This window comes from Staurois parvus, unplaced genomic scaffold (assembly GCF_062004578.1).
Source record: "Staurois parvus isolate SC_StPar_1 unplaced genomic scaffold, SC_StPar_1.0 ptg000717l, whole genome shotgun sequence".
Taxonomy (NCBI): domain Eukaryota; kingdom Metazoa; phylum Chordata; class Amphibia; order Anura; family Ranidae; genus Staurois; species Staurois parvus.
The window spans coordinates 2,819,377-2,840,241 of NW_028318513.1; the positions used below are offsets into that span (position 1 = coordinate 2,819,377).

Genomic DNA, 20,865 nt, shown 5'->3' on the forward strand with positions numbered 1-20,865 from the left:
ATTGGAAAGTGGCTGCTGCGTTGCACAGATCGTGGCAGATCTGAGCCTCTGGAACAGTTCAAGGGGGTATTGTTTTTTTACAGTAATTTTATTTAACTCCCTTTAGCCTACACAGGACAGGAAGGAATGGTATATTTTCTCCACAAAGAAAATGTCTGCTCCAGCTGGGGAAGTAGATGGTCGAATAAATCTTTTGCTGATGCTATCATCAAGATATCCTTTCAAAGCTTCAAGTTCACACTCTGATAGAGAAAAAAGCCAACCAAATGGAATCTCTGCACTTAGTAATAGTTCAACAGGGCAATTATAGGATCTGTGAGGTGGCAGACTGTCAGCTCCTTTTTTGTTGTACACGTCCAGGAACTTATAATACACTTCAGGAACCATTAGATGAATTTCATTATCAGGGTCCATACACAGTAGGGTAAAGGTCTGAACTGGAAATCTCAACAGACAATGCTCCTGGCAATAGGAGGATTGAAATTCTACTTCCCCTGTGGTCCAGTTGACACAAGGATTATGTGCCTATAGCCACGTCATCATCAAGATAAACAGAGAGTCCTTGGGCCTTGGGTTGCAGAAGAATCTGGTGCTGTACCACGAAAGACAGGTCTATGAAGCAGCTGCAGGCTCCTGAATCTATAGACGACACTGGAGGGACACTTTCCGGAACCTGAAAGGAAATGAAAAGAGTCACTTGAGCCAATGCAGACAGTGCAAGTGGTTTACTAGTAGAAAAGAAGGACAGGCACTTAGGTAGTTTTGCCGGGCTATTCCACACATAGTGCCCCGCTTCTTCACAGTAGAGGCACAAGTTGTTCAAATACTGATGTTCTTCTGGTGTAAGGGAGGGATGCAGGAGGCCCAACTGCATAGGTTCAGGCTCATCGGTTGCAGGTGCAGGTGCAGGTGCAGCTGAGTGCACTGGACTGGCTGAGGATGGCACCTTGGGCAGTATCCACACGGGACGGGCTTGGCCAGTGGATCTCTTAAGCCATCATGCTCTAAGCTGCCAGTCAATCTGAATTGACAAATCAATCAGTCTTTTCAATGAGCTTGGCAACTACCCAGGCCAGTTCATCCTTTAGGGGTTCAGTGAGTCCCAAGTGAAACTGATAATGCAAGGCAATGTCATTCCAGCGGGTATCAGAAATACAGGGTCTGAACTCAGTCACATAGTCCTCAACCGCTCTGCATTATCTGACAGAAATGCAGGGGTGCCAATATAACTGGAGCAACGACATATTAAGTAACACCTTCATTTATATGAACTCTTTGTAATAGTATATATGAAGAATCCATGGTAGTTTTGACAAATAGGTGGGTTGTTCAGTAGATTTAATTTTATATGGTATGTTGAAAGAGTTAGAGACCACGTATATAACCTTTCTCATTTTGACAAGTAAACAGGATCAAGGATTTGAAAGGAATTGTGTTGTATAGAATAGGCTGGTTTTAAGTAACAGGCAAGGAGCCGTGATTAGTAATGAAACCCTGCATTGTGAAGGGATTAAGGGTTGAAACATACACAAATTCCAAAGAATAACTATAAAATATGCATAGAGTCTGCTATGACATTCCAAATACAATCTAATGTAAACTTTGTTGTACTTTTTTTTCGAAGTCAAATTTACTTCATGTTTGGTATATTGTGCTGGTGGGCATAGACAACAATACATCTTTCACAATTATATTACTTTTATGTATGTCCTGCCATCTTCTGATACCAATAGAAAATATTGCCTTCATTTTCTGGAACAAATGGTTTCCAAAAACACCAAGACCTTAGCTTCTGCAAATAAACAGAATATTTGTTAATTTTTCAACATTTCTTTCTAAATATAACTGTTACAGTATAGAATAGAATTGGAAATACAAACAAATTACCATCAGACTCCATGCACTCCACAGCCATGAGCCGCTCCATGTGACAGATGCAATGGTCAGAGAGGGAGGGAGAGAGTGCACTGAGAAAGGGGTGTCCAGTGTGAACACTTTTTCTTCTGGTTCAGTAAATGTTTACTGGGGTTTTTACACAACATGCATCACATGCGTATGAAAGAAAACATACATTATAATAAAGGTTAGATTTCAGAGACCAATTGCTAGATACAGCTAGAGCATTCAAGACCCATCTAACTGTCATTCCCACATATAATCAGGAGTAAGAAATGGGGCCTGTGCTTTGAACAGACCAGGGTTTGTTCTCAAATAGAAAAGAATCATATTTGTAGGGCCCAATGAATTAATAAGGAAGATTGTGTAGGGATCTCAAGCAAAGGCTCAAGCTTGTGTCATCATATATATAAACTGAACACTCCTTCTTCAGTGCAGACAGATTCATGCACCTATTTCTGACAGGTACATAATTTGGGTGCACACTTTCACTTTCCAATAAAATTCTAAAGAGTGTCTAGGACACTTTATGAATCCCCCCAGATCTTGTCATGGAACTAGGAACCAGCACCTATGGCTGCTGCTAGTTTCACTAACAGATGTTAATGAATGTATCCTGTGCACAGATTATAAAAAACCATTAATAAACCAATTGCAATCTGATTGCAAGTGGTTATACCAATAGGCAAAATGTGTTCACTTTATAATAGGGGATTATAGGGGATTTGATCATCTTGCATAAATACATAAATGACCCATATTGCAAATTTACCAAATGTTTATTTGCTGCAAAATCAAGGTCACTGCAAAACACAGTCTAAAATTGGAGGGAAAAAACATTTATTTTCCCTATATGGAAAGGATTCTTTACTATAATGTGAAATGTGTGAGAAAATGTAGAATACTCCAACATTGTAACTGGCTTTAAGAAACCAAATTTTTTCAAAAATAGCTGGATATGTTTCCAAATGCACATAATATAAATAGCTAACACTATAATACACAGCATTGTAAATTTTCATCCAGGGGTTCTTTTTTCTCTGATGGAGAAAATTGGGACAACATTTGTAATTTTTTTCGGCTTCTTCTGAATTAATTTAGGTTTAGGGTTCGGAGGGAGAAAAATTAATTTTTGGTGGGTTTTTTTACAGGATGTTATTTTTTTCAGCCTGACTAGTTACTATTTAACTATGACATACAGCACAGTTAACTGCAGTTTGCATTTAACCGCTTGCCGCCCTGCCACTGTACATATACGGCGGCAGGGCGGCACTCACAGGCAAAACCACGTTTTAAAACGTGTGTTTTGTAAACAAATAGGGGGCGCGCGCGAGGCGCGCTGCCGCCCTATTTGTCCTGTGGATCACCGCCACAGATGTCAGTTGCCGGGTCACAGCCGCTCGTTAGCGGCTATGTCCCGGCGATCGGCGGTAAACGGTGACAGAGAGCACAGCTGCAGTAGCTGTGCTGTCTGTCACCTCTCTGTCAGCTCGAGGATTAGTTTCACTTTCTCGATCAGCCTTGTCCCACCCAGCACACACCCCCGCCCCCTAGTGAAACACTCCCCTCACTCCTATAACCCTTCCCTGCTAAATAAAGTTAACCCCTTCCTCCCCAGTGCCATTAGTACAGTGTCAGTTTTTTTTTTTTGCACTGATCACTGTATTAGTGTTTTTGGGGATGTCAGTGACCCCAAGTCAGTACCCCCCAATGTCAGAATGTCCGCCGCAGTCCCGCAGTCCTGCCATAAGTCGTATTGGGATTTGTTTTAGCAAAGACATGTCGCAGAATGCATTTTGGCAGAAATTTATGACTAAATTTGATTTTTGCATTTTTTTTTTACTGGACATGTTTTATAGCAAAAAGTCCAAAATATTGTTTTTTTTTCCTCAAAATTGTCAGCCTTTTTTTTTTATAGCGCAAAAAATAAAAACCGCACAGGCGATCAAATACCACCAAAAGAAAGCTCAATTTGTGGGGAAAAAAATTTCATTTATGTACCATATTGCATGACCGCGCAATTGTCCGTTAAACTAGCGCAGCGCTGTATAGCAGAAAAATGGCGTAAATTGCAGTATTTATACCATAGTTTGTAGACGCTATAACTTCCACACAAAGCAATCAATATACACTTATTGGGATTTTTTTTACCAAAAACATGTAGCAGAATACATTTTGGCCTAAATTTATAACCAACTTTGAGTTTACTATATATTTTTTATAGCTGAAAATAAAAAATATTGTTTTTCTTCAAAATTTTTGGTGTTTTTTTGCTTATAGCGTGAAAAATAAAAAGCGCACAGGTGATCAAATTACACCAAAAGAAAGCTCTTTTTGTGTGAAAAAAAGGATGTAAATTTTGTTTAGGTGCAGCATTGCATGACCGCGCAATTATCAGTTGAATTAGTGCAGCGCCGAGTAGCAAAAAGGGGCCTGGTCATTAAGGGGGGTAAATCCTCAGGAGCTCAAGTGGTTAAGGCAATGAAATAGGCCCTAAGGACTATAAATGCTGAATGCTGTGGGGCATGAACAGAATTACTGTTATTTTCAGTTATTGCCAAGTATAATGTTACAAAATTATTCAGATCATTGTGACATATCCCAACTTTAAGATTTAATGTTTGATATTAATTGGTGCAAGTTTGTATTAATGCATATCGATGAACACTAGTTGACGTTTTGCAAATGTTGATTGATATAATCATAACAATTGCATTTAATGACATTAATCAGCAATTCTTTGTAAGGTTTAAACAATATTAGATTTGCCTGTTTGCTTCATTAATAAGAACAATAAAAAACAGAAAAGAAAATACTACACAGATTAATTTGCACTGAAAGCAGTAATGTAATTTGGAACCCAATCTTCAAGAGTTACAATAGTCATTTATTCAATCAGGTTACAGATATAACCATACCTTTCTATGCCATTTAGATAAAATAGGTCTCAGTGATTGCTCATACTTTTTAATATTGTATATAGATTACATTTTCAATAAAAAGTCTGTATGTGATAAGAGAAAACACTCTTATCTTATTTTTTCTGAAGCATTATATATTTAGATACCACAAAACAGGTGTGAGGGGGTTATTTCATTTATATATAAATGTTTACTTTATTCTAATGAACTAAACTGTACATTCATTTGTTAATAAAATACCGATAGCATGGTAGATTTGGCGCTACAATAAAAAATTATTTCTTACAGCCAAAAATAAAATTCTAGCTCTAAGCTAACCTTTGACCTAACCTCTACATTTAACTCTCAACTTGATTGTATTCCTACTCCTAACCACCTAAATTTCACTTAGTCCCATAAACTGAACTCCAGCTTACTGTCACTTTAAAATGCTTCATTTGGACCAAACTGGTCCAAATGAACTATTACCTTTACTAAGAGATGCAACGTCTGTGAGCGTTGTATAAACTGTATGTAGCTAATGCAGCGCTGTGTTCAGGCAGTGGGACGGGCACTTCCCATCCCACTCAAGAACAAAATTGGGTTGAGCGCTACTCAGCCACTCATAGGAAGCTTTGCATGTATTCAGAAAATACAAACTTTCTTTTGATTGGCTGAGCAGTGCTCACCCTGACTCAATTTTGTTCTGGAAGTGGGACAGGAAGTCCCCATCCTGCTGGCAGAACACAGCACTGTATACTGTACTGTATGCAGCTAATACTATATACAGTTTATACAACGCTCACAGTGGATGCATCTGTTAGTGAAGGTAATAGTTCATTTGGACCAGCTTCCTCCAAAGGAAGAATTTTAATGTGTCAGAAAGCTGAAGTTTGGTTTTAACCTAAACCTACCCTTAAAGGCAGCACAGTGGCTAAATGGTTAGCACTTCCGCCTGGCAGTACTAGGGTCGATGGTTCCAATCCCAACCACGACACCATCTGCCTGGAGTTTGCATGTTCTCCCTGTGCCTGCGTGGGTTTCCTCCGGGTACTCCGGTTTCCTCCCACACTCCAAAGACATGCTAGTAGGTTAATTGGCTCCTGAATTGGCCCTAGTATGTATATATATGAATGTGAGTTAGGTACCTTAGATTGTACGCCCCTTGAGTGTTAGGGACTGATGTGAATGTACAATATATAAGTAAAGCGCTGCATAATATTGACGTCGCTATATAAGTACCTGAAATAAATAAATAATAAGGGAACCATGTAGTACAATACAAAGTTCACCAATAAGGTTTTGGCCCTCCCCGTGTAAAAATCACTCTCTAATAGTATTGCGAAAATGTATGTGACATTGGATTATACACTTACCTAATCCTCTTCTGCATTGCTGGACATGAGGTTACTATCCTTCTATGGAGATTCATTGGGAACAATGTTCAGTGCAGGAGTGTATTCTTGCTATAGTTGGGCTGCATGCATTCCTTAGATGATGTATCCATTGCCTAAGCAGAAGAGAGGAGATAAGGTAATGTTTTTGCAAGAGAAAGGGGAGTTTACCACTTGCCTACCGGGCACTTATACCCCCTTCCTGCCCAGGCCAATTTCCAGCTTTCAGCGCTGTCACACTTTGAATGACAATTGCGCGGTCATGCAACACTGTACCCATATGACATTTTTATCATTTTTTTTGAGACAGATAGAGCTTTCTATTTAATCACATCTGGGATTTTTATTTTTTCTTAAACAAACCAAAAACCACAGAAAATTTTGAAAAAAAAAAAGTTTTTTCTTAGATTTTGTTATACAATTTTGTAAATAAGTGATTTTTCTCCTTCACTGATGTGCGCTAATGAGGCTGCAGTGATGGGAACTGATAGGCTGCACTGATGGACACTGATAGGTGGCACTGATGGGCACTGATGAGGAGGCACTGGTAATTTGCACTGATGGGCATTGACAGACATCACTGATGGGCACTGAAAGGCAGCACTGATACATGACACTGATATATGGCACTGATAGATGGCACTGATAGGCGGCACTGACTGTCACTGATAGGCGGCACTGACTGTCACTATTAGGCGGCCCTGACTGGCACTGTTAGGCGGCACTGATGTGCACTGATAGGCGACACTGACTGTCACTGATAGGTGGCATTGATTGGCAGCACTGATAGGTGGCACTGATTGGCATTGATAGGTAGCACTGACTGGCACTGATGAGTGACACTGAAAGACAGCTCAGACGGGCACTGATATGTGGCATTGATGTGCACTGGTATGCACTGATATGTGGCATTGATGTGGCACTGATGGGCACTGGCACGTGGCACTGATGAGCACTGACTGCTGGCACTGATAGACACTGACAGGTGGCACTTCTGGGGCCACACTGATCATCAGGGCACACTGATCATCAGTGCCCTGATGATCAGTGTACATGTCCCCTCCGCGGAAAGCCGATTACCAGCTCTCCTCTCCTCTCAAGCTGTCAGTGTGACAGCTCAAGAGGAGAGAAATGCCGATAACCGGCATTTCCATGTTTACATGTGATCAGCTGTGATTGGACACAGCTGATCACATGACCGAGCCAACATCTTTGGCTCTTTCCGTGATCCGCTGGGTCCGAGGGACACAGCGCACCGGCAATCGCCGTGCTGCGCGCTCCCTGAGCCGCGCATGCGCGGTGAGAATGGAAGGACGTCATATGACGTCCTATCAGAACAAGATAACCACCTTGCGCCCGTCATTGTACTATATGGCGGGCGGGAGGTGGTTAAAAGGGGTTTAGCCATTACAAATGAACCTTGTATTTTACTGTAAGGTCTAAAACTAACCATCAATAGGGCAACCTAAAATTGGTACTGAAAACTTAGCATTGAAACTTGTGTTTGTATGTGCTGTGTGATGCCCTTCCATGTGCACCTTGCTTCAAAGGCTAGTTATAAATTGGAGTGGTTTCCATTATTGTATAACTTGCTTGCTGGAATTGGCGTTGGGACACAATGGCCACCTTCAGCTGCCGTTGTCCTTTTGCCGGGCTTCTAATGGGTCCTTGAGCCTTAAGGAGGCGTGCTCTGACTCCAGGCATATCTGTCCTTAATTTATCTATTGCTATAAATGCTCCAAGATTGAGACACACAAATATTAGAGTTAGGATCACGCTTTACAGAGGAGCTTATCCTACACCATGCCATTTGCCTCACCAGAAGAAAGCAAAGCAAAATTTATCAGCACAGATCCTTACTCAGAGAACTGATCATTAGGATGCATTGAGTATAATGTATCTAAATAATTAAAAGCACCTTCAAATGATGACTGTATTCATTGTTGTAAAACTTAAATTAGATGGTTAAAGAGAGCCAATTTAGGGCAAAACACAGGCTCACTTTATTACCCTCCTTCTCCTTCAACCACATCAGAGCATTTTTCTTTCTTATACTGCTCTATTCATCGTGAGGAATCAATGAAAAACAGTCCTATGTAACCTTAGTGTTAAAATAGAGACTATGTGGAATACCTGCTCCGCCATTGCAAACTGTGTTGTGGTCCTGTCAGCCTATACATCACTACGGGATGGGGGAGCAGGTATTCGACCACAGCCAGAAGGGTTAGATACTTGCAGAACCCAGGGAGCAGCATTGTAATGGCTTTTCAACACATAGAAAATTTAAGGGCTCATGTACCCGGGGCGTTTGGAAAACTCTTCTGAACGATGGAAACTGACTGTTGGAAAACGTAGGTTAAATAACATCAGTTTAGCTGCGCTTGCATACCGCGTTTATGTGCATTCGCGTTTAGAAGTGTTTTTAAAAGATAACCTCAGGAGACCCTCCCAAATGCGCAGAATGCACTGAAAAATAGTAAAAAATTTACTTTTTCAGATATTTTGAGAAGAATAGAGAGAGCAGAAGCAGAGAGAGCAGTATGTATTAAGATTACCTATCTTTTCTGGTTGCATTCACTATGGATCCCATCATGAGCATAATGCGGCACGTTCTACCATTTTTTCGTTCACGCAAAACCTGGAAATGACTGCGCTGGTGTCCTAGTTTCATTTGAATACATGGAAAATGCTTTGCATGCATTTCTGATTATGAAAAAAGGCTCTGGACAGCATCTGGACATGGAACAGTTAAAAAATGCTTATAAATGCGTGTTTACAAGCGTTTGAACTGCCGGTAAAATCTACTGCTGAACGCAAGTTTGGTGCGTTCAAAAAAACGACTGTAAACTCAACTGCCTGTAAATGACTGTAAACGACTATGTATACATGGACACATAGGAAAACATTAGGGAGAGTTCAGGGGCTGCTGAAAAAAATACCGCTGAACAGCTCCTGTACGTCAGTTTAGGAGCTGCAGTGTACATGAACCCTAAGTAGAACTAAAGACAAAACTTTTTTTCATTTCGGATAATATAAGCGAAGGCTAGTTCTAGTGACACGATCACTTTAATTTGGATTTTTAGCCAGAGCTGACTGTCTCACAAGTGCCAAAACAAAGTTCGCTTTAGGACAGTCTGATTTAAAGTGGGGCTTTCAGTAGCTGTACATGTCTGTGTGAGACAGAGTATACAATACAGCAACAGTATATTTTTTTTCCAAGAATATGTCCCAGATATCATTATATTTCAAGTTTCTTGGAGGGTATGTTGTACTTAGAGGGGGGCTACAGTTTTATCCAAAGCTGCTTGTGTACATTAAAATGATAAAGTGGGTCAGTGAACTAACAACATTTTTTGTTATATTTAAGTGGTATTTCTGCACAACTATTTCAAGGTTCTGCATTTCATGATTGAATGAGATATTTTGAATTATGAAACAACACATGCCTAGCTGCAGTGTTATATACAGACCATCAGCCATTGGAAAATGTACTGAATAATACAAAATACAAAGCTTGATTATTGTTCAAGAAACAAGTCAGGGAGGTTGATTTACTAAAGGCAAATATACCGTTCACTTGGAAGAGCACTGAAAGTGCAGTTGCTCTAGGTCTGAGAGTAAGCACTAAAATGAAGAGATCTGCTGATTCCTATCATCCAATCATGTACAAGCAGAAATGCTGTTTTTATTTTCCTTGCATGTTCTCCTCAGATCTAGAGCAACTGCACTTTCAGTGCACTTGCGGTGCACAGATTTTTTTTACTTTAGTAAATCAACCCCATAGTATTCTATAATGTTGTACAAGCCTACCTGTTTTTTTTTGTAATTTACCCCTTTTTTCACACCTTACAAAACTCAATTTACAATATTTTATGGGTTAACCATAGCTGAATGATGGCTACAGCACGGTTGTCCAGTTCTGGGAGGGCATCATATGAAGTCCTCCCAGAACGCGCCCCTCACACGCCCCCCAGTGGAGTGCACCCGGCACTGTCAGTGATCGCTGTGTCCTAAGGACACAGCAGATCACATGACTAGGTAAAAGGCCGCTGTGATTGGCTGTGTCCAATGGCAATTACAGTTGCCAGTTATCGGCTGCACTGTCACAGCGTGAGGAAAGTACTGCCAATAACCAGCAAAAATCACAGAGGACATCCACACTGATAATCAGGGCACTAATTATCTGTGCCCTGATCATCAGTGCTGTCCAGCAGCGCCCAGCAGTGCCTCCCATCAGTGCCCAGCAGTGCTACCCAGCAGTATCCAGCAGTGCCACCCACCAGTGTCCATCAGTGCCTGGCAGTGCCATTCATCAGTGCCCAGAAGTCCCACCCATCAGTGCTGCCCAGCAGTGCCGCCAGTCAGTGCCATCAGTCAGTGCTGACAGTCAGTGCTGTCAGTCAGTGCCCACAAATGCCTCCTATCAGTACCCATCAGTGCCACCCATCAATACCCATCAGAGCCGCCTGTCAGTGCCCATCATTACTGCATATCAGTGCAGCATCATCAGTGCCTCCTCATCAATGCCCACCAGTGCCACCTCATCAGTGCTGCCTATCAGTACCCACCAGTGCTGCCTATCAGTGCAGCCTCATCAACAAACATCAGTGAAGGAGAAAAATTACCTGTTTGCAACATTTTATAACAGAAACAAAGAAACTTTTTTAAAAAATTGTTTGCTCTTTTTTGTTTATAATGCAAAAAATAAACCCCCAGTGGCAATTAAATACCACCAAAATCAGCTCTATTTGTGTGAAAAAAATGATAAAAAATTTAATAAAGGTACAATGTTGCATGACCGCGCAATTTTCATTCAAAATGCAACAGCACTGAAAGGTAAAAATTGGCCTCGGTACAAAGGGGGTAAAAGTGCCCGGTAGGCAAGTGTTAAAATAAATATCTTACATTTTTATGGCCATGCATTATAACAGCAGTTCACCTGCTATATGAAGATGTTGATTAGTCTGATACTGCCAACTGACAACTCTGCACTCCTTGTCAAAAAATGTCATTTACTAATACCCTTAGCAAAAAAAAAACGTTTTCCTTTCAAAAATTATATCTGGAGATCTTTCTAGGTGTATGTTTCAAGTAGAAAAAAAAGAAATAAAGTGTGAAAATTCAACAAAAATATTGTTACCTTTTTCCATAAAATACAACCGTATAAAAGCAAAATATTTGTGAACCAAGACATATTTTTCTTAAGCACAGTTGACTCAGGAGGGCAGATCTATGTGTTACATTAGGGTAGTGTGCGTGTTGGTGATAGGCCAGCTCTACTATTATAGTATCATTTGAAAAACTATACTCTTGATTTTTCCCCAGCTCTTCCACTGTAATCTTAGTATCTCTCTAAATGTTCTTTGTTATTTCCAATTACTTCTTCTATTGCTTCAAAAAGTTATGGTTTATGTGTTTTTAGAAACCATGACAGCTTAAAGTCTATTTAAAGCCCCTATTTTTTTCTTGTCAGAGTAATAAACAAGCATTTGCATGGTAAGCTGATATGTAAAATATCTTAAAAGAAATGTGATTTCCGTCTTTTGAAATGATTGATGCATTGGTTCATGCACATGGTCGATTAGAGCTGTACACAGCCCAGATAAGTATATTTCTGCTGTGGGTACGGCCACATGTCAGCCATGGACAGAAAGCCTGTACAAATCAATGACAGGCAGACATTTTCCATGGCTGTCTGCAACTGTTCACATGTAATCGCATCCAGTGGAACACATCTGTCCCTAACCCTTGGTAATTGCTTCTTGTGCGATTACATGCAAATAGCCCCGGACAGTGTCATTCTGTGATTGACTTGTACAGGCTTCCTGTCCATGGCTAATCACAAACACCTGACAGTACCTACTGTAGAAACATGCTGATCTGGATGTGTGCATGAGCCCCAATGCAGCTGCAATCTGGATTTCTCTTGGACCCTACTAAATAGTGCTGGATGTGAGAGAGCAATGTGCTGTCAATATAAAAGGCCGTTGGAAGAGCTGAGAAGACTAGTCACATCTAAGTAGTTAATGTGAGATTTTTACAGTCAAAATCAAGACAATTTCACTACATGTTTGTTCTGTGTTCCCATTCACACAGCCACCTAAAAAATGTTTTCATAAATATTTCTTACCTTTTAGCTATTTCTCAGGAGAAAGCCTCATGACTGACTGCAATAATATGTGAACAATGTCAGAATAAGGAAAGTCATAGATGGTGCAATTTTCTTTCCTGTAACCACGGGTTGAAAATCACTTGATACCCCTTCCAACGCAGTTAGTGTTGATGGGGAAATCCTTCCTCAGAGCTATTGTGTTCTGCCAGAAAGAAGTCTTCCCTGCCAGCAGAACACAATAATCATGCTATAGATGCTGGCAGTAATCACATGCAAAAAGATCAGACAGGCTCGTTGTACTGAAGTCGATTGTTTTTTAAAGTCCGCAGCGGTGCGAAAAAACTAAAACCCGTAAGTGTACAAAAACGTGCAAGTGCAAAAAACACAAAAAAGTGCACTTAAGGGTGTGCTTTGGTCCATCCCCTGAAGGGGTAGGACCTCTACCCTGATCCCCTGGGGCGCAAGGCTCCTGACAGGGACAAAGGGTTTCCAACATGGTCCACCTAGCCAAAAGGCCTGGCAGACCCCTTTCCTTGTGGTTAGCCAAAGCCGATCACCAAGTACTAGGTCAGGGAGCTCTCCCATAGAGAGACCCCCCCCCCAGGAACAGGGGAGGAAGGAACCTAATGGCCAGGTATCCTCTCCCTAGAGTTCAGGGCAAGCCTGAGGACCCACACCCTCCATCCTAATGAAAAAAAAAAAGCATGCACAAAAGCGAAAGGTGACAAAACAGTGAGGAAAAACTAAATAAATAAGTGGCCATGCAACTGTGCACTGGCTATGCCCTGAGGCCCATAGCAAAACAATTGCCCTAGACTTAGCCAAAAGGCCTAGCCCTAAAAGGAGCAGTGCAGAAAAAGTGTTTGGAACAGTGACCATGTGCACTTTTCACACTTAGGATCCCTACCCCCATGTGTTACTAAGAGCACACCTGAGACGACCACTCCCAGGGGGCACTGCTCCATGGACTCTCTGCCTTCCCGGGCTCCTGGCCAGACGAGGTAGATCCATTCAAATCAGGAGGAACTGAGCCCCTCCAGTTTTCCTGGGGAAATTACTCCCGGACCCCAACAGCCTGTGGGTGCCTCGGTTTCTCTTCCAGCTGGTACAAGCCTTCAGAGCCCCCATCATACCAGCAGAGGTACTATACAGCCAGCCATCCTCGCCTAAAAGCAAGAATGATGGCGGAGCACCCCTACTGGACACTGATAAGAACGGATACTACACTTGATCTTAGCCAAAAGGCCAGATACTACACTTCATCTTAGCCAAAAGGCCAAGAAGTGATATGGTTGTACTGAAGTCGATTATTGGATCAACTTCAGTACAACTAGCCTGCCCTTAGATGTATCGAATCTCGGCCGGTCCCTGCTGAACCAGCTAGGATTCGATCCACATATGGTTGGCTTAAATTTATCCTAAGGAATGAGCTCTGTCTCATTAACATACAATGCAAAAAGACCAGCCTCTAAACTTTTAAACCCTTTGTTAGGACAGACTGTGTGTAATTCTAGTTTACAACTGATAATGAAAATCTGACTGCACAGAACAGATAGGGTTAATTGCAGCAAACACAGCCATCAATTCCCCCCCCCTCCCCATAAACAAAGAGAACCAGTTGGATTTTACAGTGCTGGTGTTTCCATAAAAGAGCAAAAAGAGCATCTAAAAAAGTAAGCTGCAATTTTTTAATAGTTTTTAAGTTATGCTATGTGTATGTAACAAATAAGAAAAAAGGCATTATCCCTATATGGCTACAAAAGTAGAAATACACAGCAGTAATTTCACTTCAGAAGGAAGGGTCATCTGTCAAAGTAGTACCTATACAATGTCATAACTTAGTGCAGCACATATATCTCTATAACCTCTTATGTGAATTAAAGCATCCAAACCATGTGATTATGCAACAATGGTGAATACACTGAATACAACTTGAAAGTCCATAATGTGTGCTTGATCCATGCGTTTGTAATTTGTTCCCAAACAGGTGCTCTTTATTGCTTATAGCCACATATATTCCTATAGGTGCTCCTCCACCAGAGAGATACATACAGTTGCAAGAAAAAGTATGTGAACCCCTTGGGATTACGTGGAGTTTTGCAAGAATTGGGCATAAAATGTGCTCTGAACGTCATCTAAGTCACAACAATAGAAGAACACAGTCTGCTGAACATAATACTACACAAACATTAGATGTTGCCATGGTTTCATTGCACATAACATGTAAACATTCACAGTGCAGGGAGAAAAAAGTATGTGAACCTTTGGACTTAATAACTGGTTGACCCTCCTTTGGCAGCAATACCCTCAACCAAACGTTTCCTGTAGTTGCAGATCAGACCTGCACAACATTCTGGAGTAATTTTGGACCACTCCTCTTCACAAAACTGTTTCAGTGTAGCAATATTCTTGGGATGTCTGGTGTGAATCGCTCTCTTAAGGTCATGCCACAGCATTTCAATCGGGTTGAGGTCAGGACTCTGACTGGGCCACTCCACAAGGCGTATTCTGTGCTGTTGCAGCCATTGTTTTGTTGAATTACTTGTATGCTTTGGGTCATTGTCCTGTTGCATCACCCATCCTCTGCGGAGCTTCAGCTGGCGGACAGATGGTCGTACGTTTTCCTGCAAAATGTCTTGATAAACTCTGGAATTCATTTTCCCATCAATGACAACAATCCATCCAGGCCCTGAGGCAGCAAAGCAGCCCCAAACCATGATGCTCCCTCCGCCATGTTTTACAGTGGGGATGAGGTTTTGATGTTGGTGTGCTGTGCCTTTTTTTCTCCACACATAGTGTTGTGTGTTCTTCCCAAACAACTCAATCTTGGTTTCATCTGTCACAGTATATTTTGCTAGTAGTGCTGTGGAACATCCAGGTGCTCTTTTGCAAACTTCAAACGTGCTGCAATATTCTTTTTGGACAGCAATGGCTTCCTCCATGGTGTCCTCCCATGTACTCCATTCTTGTTTAATGTTTTCCTTATTGTAGATGTGTCAACAAAAATGTTAGCATGTGCCAGAGATTTCTGTAGGTCTTTAGCTGACACTCTGGGATTCTTCTTTACCTCATACAGCATTCTGTGCTGTGCTCTTGCAGTCATTTTTACAGGACGACAACGCCTAGGGAGAGTAGCAACAGTGCTAAACTTTCTCCATTTGTAGACAGTCTGTCTTACCTTGGACACATGAACATCAAGGCTTTTAGAGATACTTTTGTAACCCTTTCCAGCTTCATGCAAGTCAACAATTCTTGATCGTAGGTCTTCTGAGAGCTCTTTTCTGCGAGGCATGGTTCACATCAGACAGTGCTTCTTGAAACCAGTAAATCCAAAACAGGTGTGTGTTTTTTAAGGGCAGGACAGCTGTCAGCAACACATCCAATATCATCACACTGATTGGAGTCAATTTTGGCTCACTCCTGGCTCCAATTAGCTCTGGGAGAAGTCATTAAGCTAGGGCCTCACATACTTTTTCCTCCCTGCACTGGGAATGTTTACATGTTATGTGCAATTAAACCATGGCAACATCTAATGTTTGTGTAGTATTATGTTCAGCAGACTGTGTTCTTCTATTGTTGTGACTTAGATGACGTTCAGAGCACATTTTATGCCCAATTCATGCAAAACTCCACGTAATCCCAAGGGGTTCACATACTTTTTCTTGCAACTGCATATACTCTCACCTCCTTTTATGACCCAAATTGCATAGGTCAAATACCGCCTTTCCCTTTTAACCCGGGTAGGTATACTGTACAGAGGACTCAACTTCCCTCCTCAGTCTGCTGTAAACGGTAGCGTCTCCTCTTTATCCCACATATCCTCCGCATATGTAAACAGAAACGCTTTCCATAGTGTAGTATATAAGTATAGCGTGGTTTATTAAAAAAAAACAAAGTGCACTCACATTTAAAAATGTCCTGTTGGGACACCACAGTAAAAAATCTTGTTATAATGTATTTTCAATGTGTTCAGGAATTTCCAAGATGGCGGCTCGTAAACTTCCTGTTTAGCAGCTTGACGTCATTGGCCTACTCTACGCATTACATCACATCACGTGACTTCCTCAGGAGTCATCTACACAGTATACCTACCAGGGTTAAAAGGAAAAGGCGGTATTTGACCTATGTAATTTGGGTCATAAAAGGAGGTGAGAGTATATATGTATGTCTCTGGTGCAGGAGCACCTATAGGAATATATGTGGATATAAGCAATAAAGAGCACCTGTTTGGGAACAAATTACAAATGCATGGATCAAGCACACATTATGGACTTTTAAGTTGTATTCAGTGTATTCACCGTTGTTGCATAATCACATGGTTTGGATGCTTTAATCCATATATGAGGTTATAGAGATATATGCGCGGCACTATTGAATGACATATCTTTTGTGTGTGGAAACGCATGTAAGTGTCAGCAGCACTGGTATACACAGGAATTTGAGGAGTTACTTGTTGCGCTGAAGTTTTATTTGTACACAGTACCTATACAATGGTTCTACTGGCAGGACAACTGAAATCTACAAAATCTTCCACAGCGTATTTAGAAAAACAAAGAGACCAGTCTTATTGGTATGGGCAGGATGCATCACATGTAGTTTAACCATAGTTCTACTTTAACATGGATCTGCTATCCTATGAATGCAAAATACTTTTAAGAGAAAATCTAAGTATTGTAACAAGAATGTGGGCATCCAAGAGATACAGATCATTATTTTCTGATACTAATAATATGCTAAACAGAGCATTTTGTTTAAAAAAATATAAAAAAAAAAAATTGGCATGATAAAACATTATTTTGCAGTTTTCTTTCTTTTTTTTTTAATCTGTTTTTTTATTATACTTTTTCCAATTTTCATAAATCAGTTTTAAAATACCTCTATCTGCAACTGGATTTAGTAGGCCAACATAGTGAGCTATAGATGCTACGCTTAAAGAAACAAATGCTATGCCCTACAGTCTTACTCTCGCAGCTGTCAAGTAAGTATGGTACATTTGACAATTATACAAAAAGATACTTTAATGACCATTGATATTACTCTAATCTATTTGTGAGTGCCACCATTTTTCACTGACAATTGGCTAGATATCATATCACATGGTACATTCTTGTCAGTTAATGCATTTTGCACTGTGAGACAGGAGTTGATTGAGGTTAGAATGCAGGAACTGTAAATGTGCTTTCCATTTTCCAGACCCGTTACACAGTACATTATTAACAGATATCCACTGAGGCACAAGGAATGAAAGCAGAATACAAAATGTGTGTCTGCATTTCTTCATGCCCATACAATAGCAGACTGCAAGCCTGGAACTGAAAAAGAGCATTGTTGATTGCTCATCATTGATTGAACCCTAGGAAGGAGGACATTCATTGCAGGTTGCATGATAGATAAAAGCTTGCCAATAGCTATTGCACACCATTCTGCTATACAATGATTCTCCACAGCCATCAAATGTGATGAGAAGTAAAGGAAAAATACCTCATTACATCATATGGCGGACAGGCTGAGAGGATCTATTTATAGCCAGTGAATATGTGCCCCGTGCAAGCATGTATTAAATCTATATTCCATATTTGTTTGAATTTTGAGGTACCCGAAGATGTCAGATGACAGTCATTTGATAGCTGTCATTTCAACAGACACAAGGGTATAAACAAAGCCTAAGGACATGGCTTCTGGGCAAAAACATGATTGCCAGGTTAGGTATGTATTTGAAGACTATACTTAAATGTATTTTCCATTATTGTAACTTGTGCTTTTAAGCATTCATTTGCCTAAGCAAAAACTCTAGTTATATTTGTGGAACATTGACCATTAAAACACATTTAAACACTGGGAATTTCAGCACATATGTAACATCCACTGACACCTTTCTAAAGTGAAAAGCTATCACAAAGCTTGGTTCTAATGTAGTAATGCCCTTCTTACATAGAGTTGTACAGGTTTATCGGTCATACAGATGCCTCACCAATTGAAGTAAAGAAAGTAAAGGTTTTCACCTGATCCAGACTGGAAAAAGTTTCTATTTTTGTAGGACCACGTGAGGAAAAGTTGATTGGATCCCAAATGTGGATCTGCATGTTTGTAAAAAGATCTTTGGCAAGTTTGAACATTTGAAAGAAGGATGATGCATGCATGTCTGTCTGTTGATGAATGCTTGTAGGCAGTCTAAGCATTTTGACCACTGATACTGGTTTTAATTAGGAATGGGCAAACTTGCTTGGGTTCAGTTCAACAGGATTTAGCCAAATCATGTTGCATATTTGGTGAACCTGGAGTTAATCCTATTGAAGTTTTTGAAAGATGAATCTTGACGTAATATTGTAGCCAGTTCTAATGCTAATAGGCAAACTACTTAACCACTTAAGGACCACCCACAATGTACTGCGGATGGACGGCCAAGCGACGTACTGGTACATTGCTGCCTGCTTCCGAATCTTGTACATAGCAAGAGTCTGTCAGAAAGTCCAATGATTCATGGCTGGTACCTGCTGATCATCTGTGTCCAATCACAGCCCACAGCCCTGTGTTGACAATCAACACAGGGTTCTGTACAAAGAGAATGATCTCTCTGTTTCTTATCTCTGCAAAGCAGGGATAAGAAACAAAGATTTCTGTTAGTAAAAGCAGCACACTTTACACACACTACACATTGTTAGGCACATATTTAACCTCTTGATCGCCCCAGCCTTTTAAGAGCTTCTAGATGGTGGGTGGCAGAGTCGGGCATTTGGGTTATGTGACCGCTGTGATTGCCTGTCACATGGTTGGAAAAGCTACTGTTCGCAGGTATACATCGGGAGCTTATTGTTCATCGCCAGCTACCGTGCACAGAACATAGGGAGTGCACTCTCAGCATGGTAAATTGTTTATACAAAGCCGCATATATGCAGCCACTCGACATTAACCTCCCTAGCGGTCTGATTATTTCAGATTTTTGGTGCTGAAAGCGGTACCATTATTTTGCATGGAAATATGTAGTTTTTTTATTGTAGGCTGTAATTTTTAGGAATAACTCACTGAAATCTGTCCGAACAAGAGTCTATTAAACATCCCGGGTATGATAAAATTTGAAACACGAAATCATAAATTATAATTTAATAAATAATCATAAAAAATAATAATATAATAATAATACATTTCATTCAATAATATAATCAAACCAAAAACACTGAAATTTGAAATAGAGCACCAAGTTTGCACATTGCTGAGCAAAGTCGCAAAATCGTTTTCAGTGTCTGATGACGAATTTCCCCACGAATCATTATCACTCAATTCTGCAAGTGGTTCTGATTTACTATCGCTGTTCTCTAGCTGATCTAAACCCACTTTTGACCTAAAGGGACACTTTTTGGACGCCATGGACTTTTCTCAGTTTCCAAGCAGAAAGAACAGACAAAATGCAGGCAGGGCACAGGACAAAGCACTAGGGACAAAATGTATGTGAAATGGGTTGAAACAGCAATGTTTTGCTATGTAAAATTTTTTGGAAAAAAATGACATTTTTTAAAATTTTCAAATTTCCTGCCGGAGCCCGTACGTCCCGACGTCACAGGGACCGGAACACAGAAGCCGGATGCCGGCATCGGCCGGAGGAGATGGCCGGGGACGCTGCAGGGGACACATCGCAGGAGCGAAGGACAAGGTAAGCTTTGCAGGGACTCCCTATGCAGCGCCGCATGGTAAGCCCGAGTGTAGCTCGGGGTTACCGCTTTTGGCACTGACATTTTACCCCGAGCTACACTCGGGAATACCGCTAGGGAGGTTAAGGTCCACCAGTCAAGAGGCTGCATATATGCGTACGGCTTACGGGAAAGTGTTAAAGCTGTAGATGCGGTTACAAAATTTTACAGTTTTCATTGACAGTTTTAGTGACAGTTTTATTCAGGAGTAGGAAGGAAGGATTTGAATTTTACAGCACCGGACTGTCTTTTCTTTGGAGTATCTATAAACTAAAGATGGTTTGCATTTTAATTGAAGGGTGTCTGCTGTGCTAAGGAAGAAGTTTAAGGGAAGGTTTAAGGAATATTTAAATTAGGATTGAGGGGAGAGGGAAAAGTAGAATATAATGGGGAAAACAAGGCGTAGAGGGATCAAACACTAATGCAGGGTAGAATGAGGAGATGATATGGAGACTCCCATGTTACAAACAACCATTGGCAATTACAGTACTATTTGTACTACAAAAAAGATTTGGAAAAAAATATTATTTTCACCAATGCCAAATGTCTGCCAAAAAAAAGTAGAAAGATTTGGTACATGAAGAGAACTATGATTTTGATGGTATTGCTGAATTCTGGCTTCATTCTTCACGACTGGGCTCTTAACATTACTCGCTATACTCTCTTTCAGAGAGATGGGGTAAAACAAAAAGGTGACAGAGTTGACGGAGAGCGTGGTGGCGCTGAGGCATTATGGGTGAAACTACATATGGGTGTGTGTAATGCAAATTTAATTATTGGACTTTGTTACAGGCCCCCAGTGTTAATAAGAAAGAAGAGATTCAGCTACTTGCAAAGGTAAAATGGGCTGCAAGGGCTGGGACAGTGATAATAATGGG

General features: G+C 40.7%; 1 pseudogene; it reads right to left on the bottom strand.

The window, feature by feature from the left end:
- Positions 1-13,388: 13,388 nt before the first annotated feature.
- LOC149445590 (U2 spliceosomal RNA) lies at positions 13,389-13,558 on the bottom strand (annotated as a pseudogene).
- Between the last annotated feature and the right edge of the window lie 7,307 nt (positions 13,559-20,865).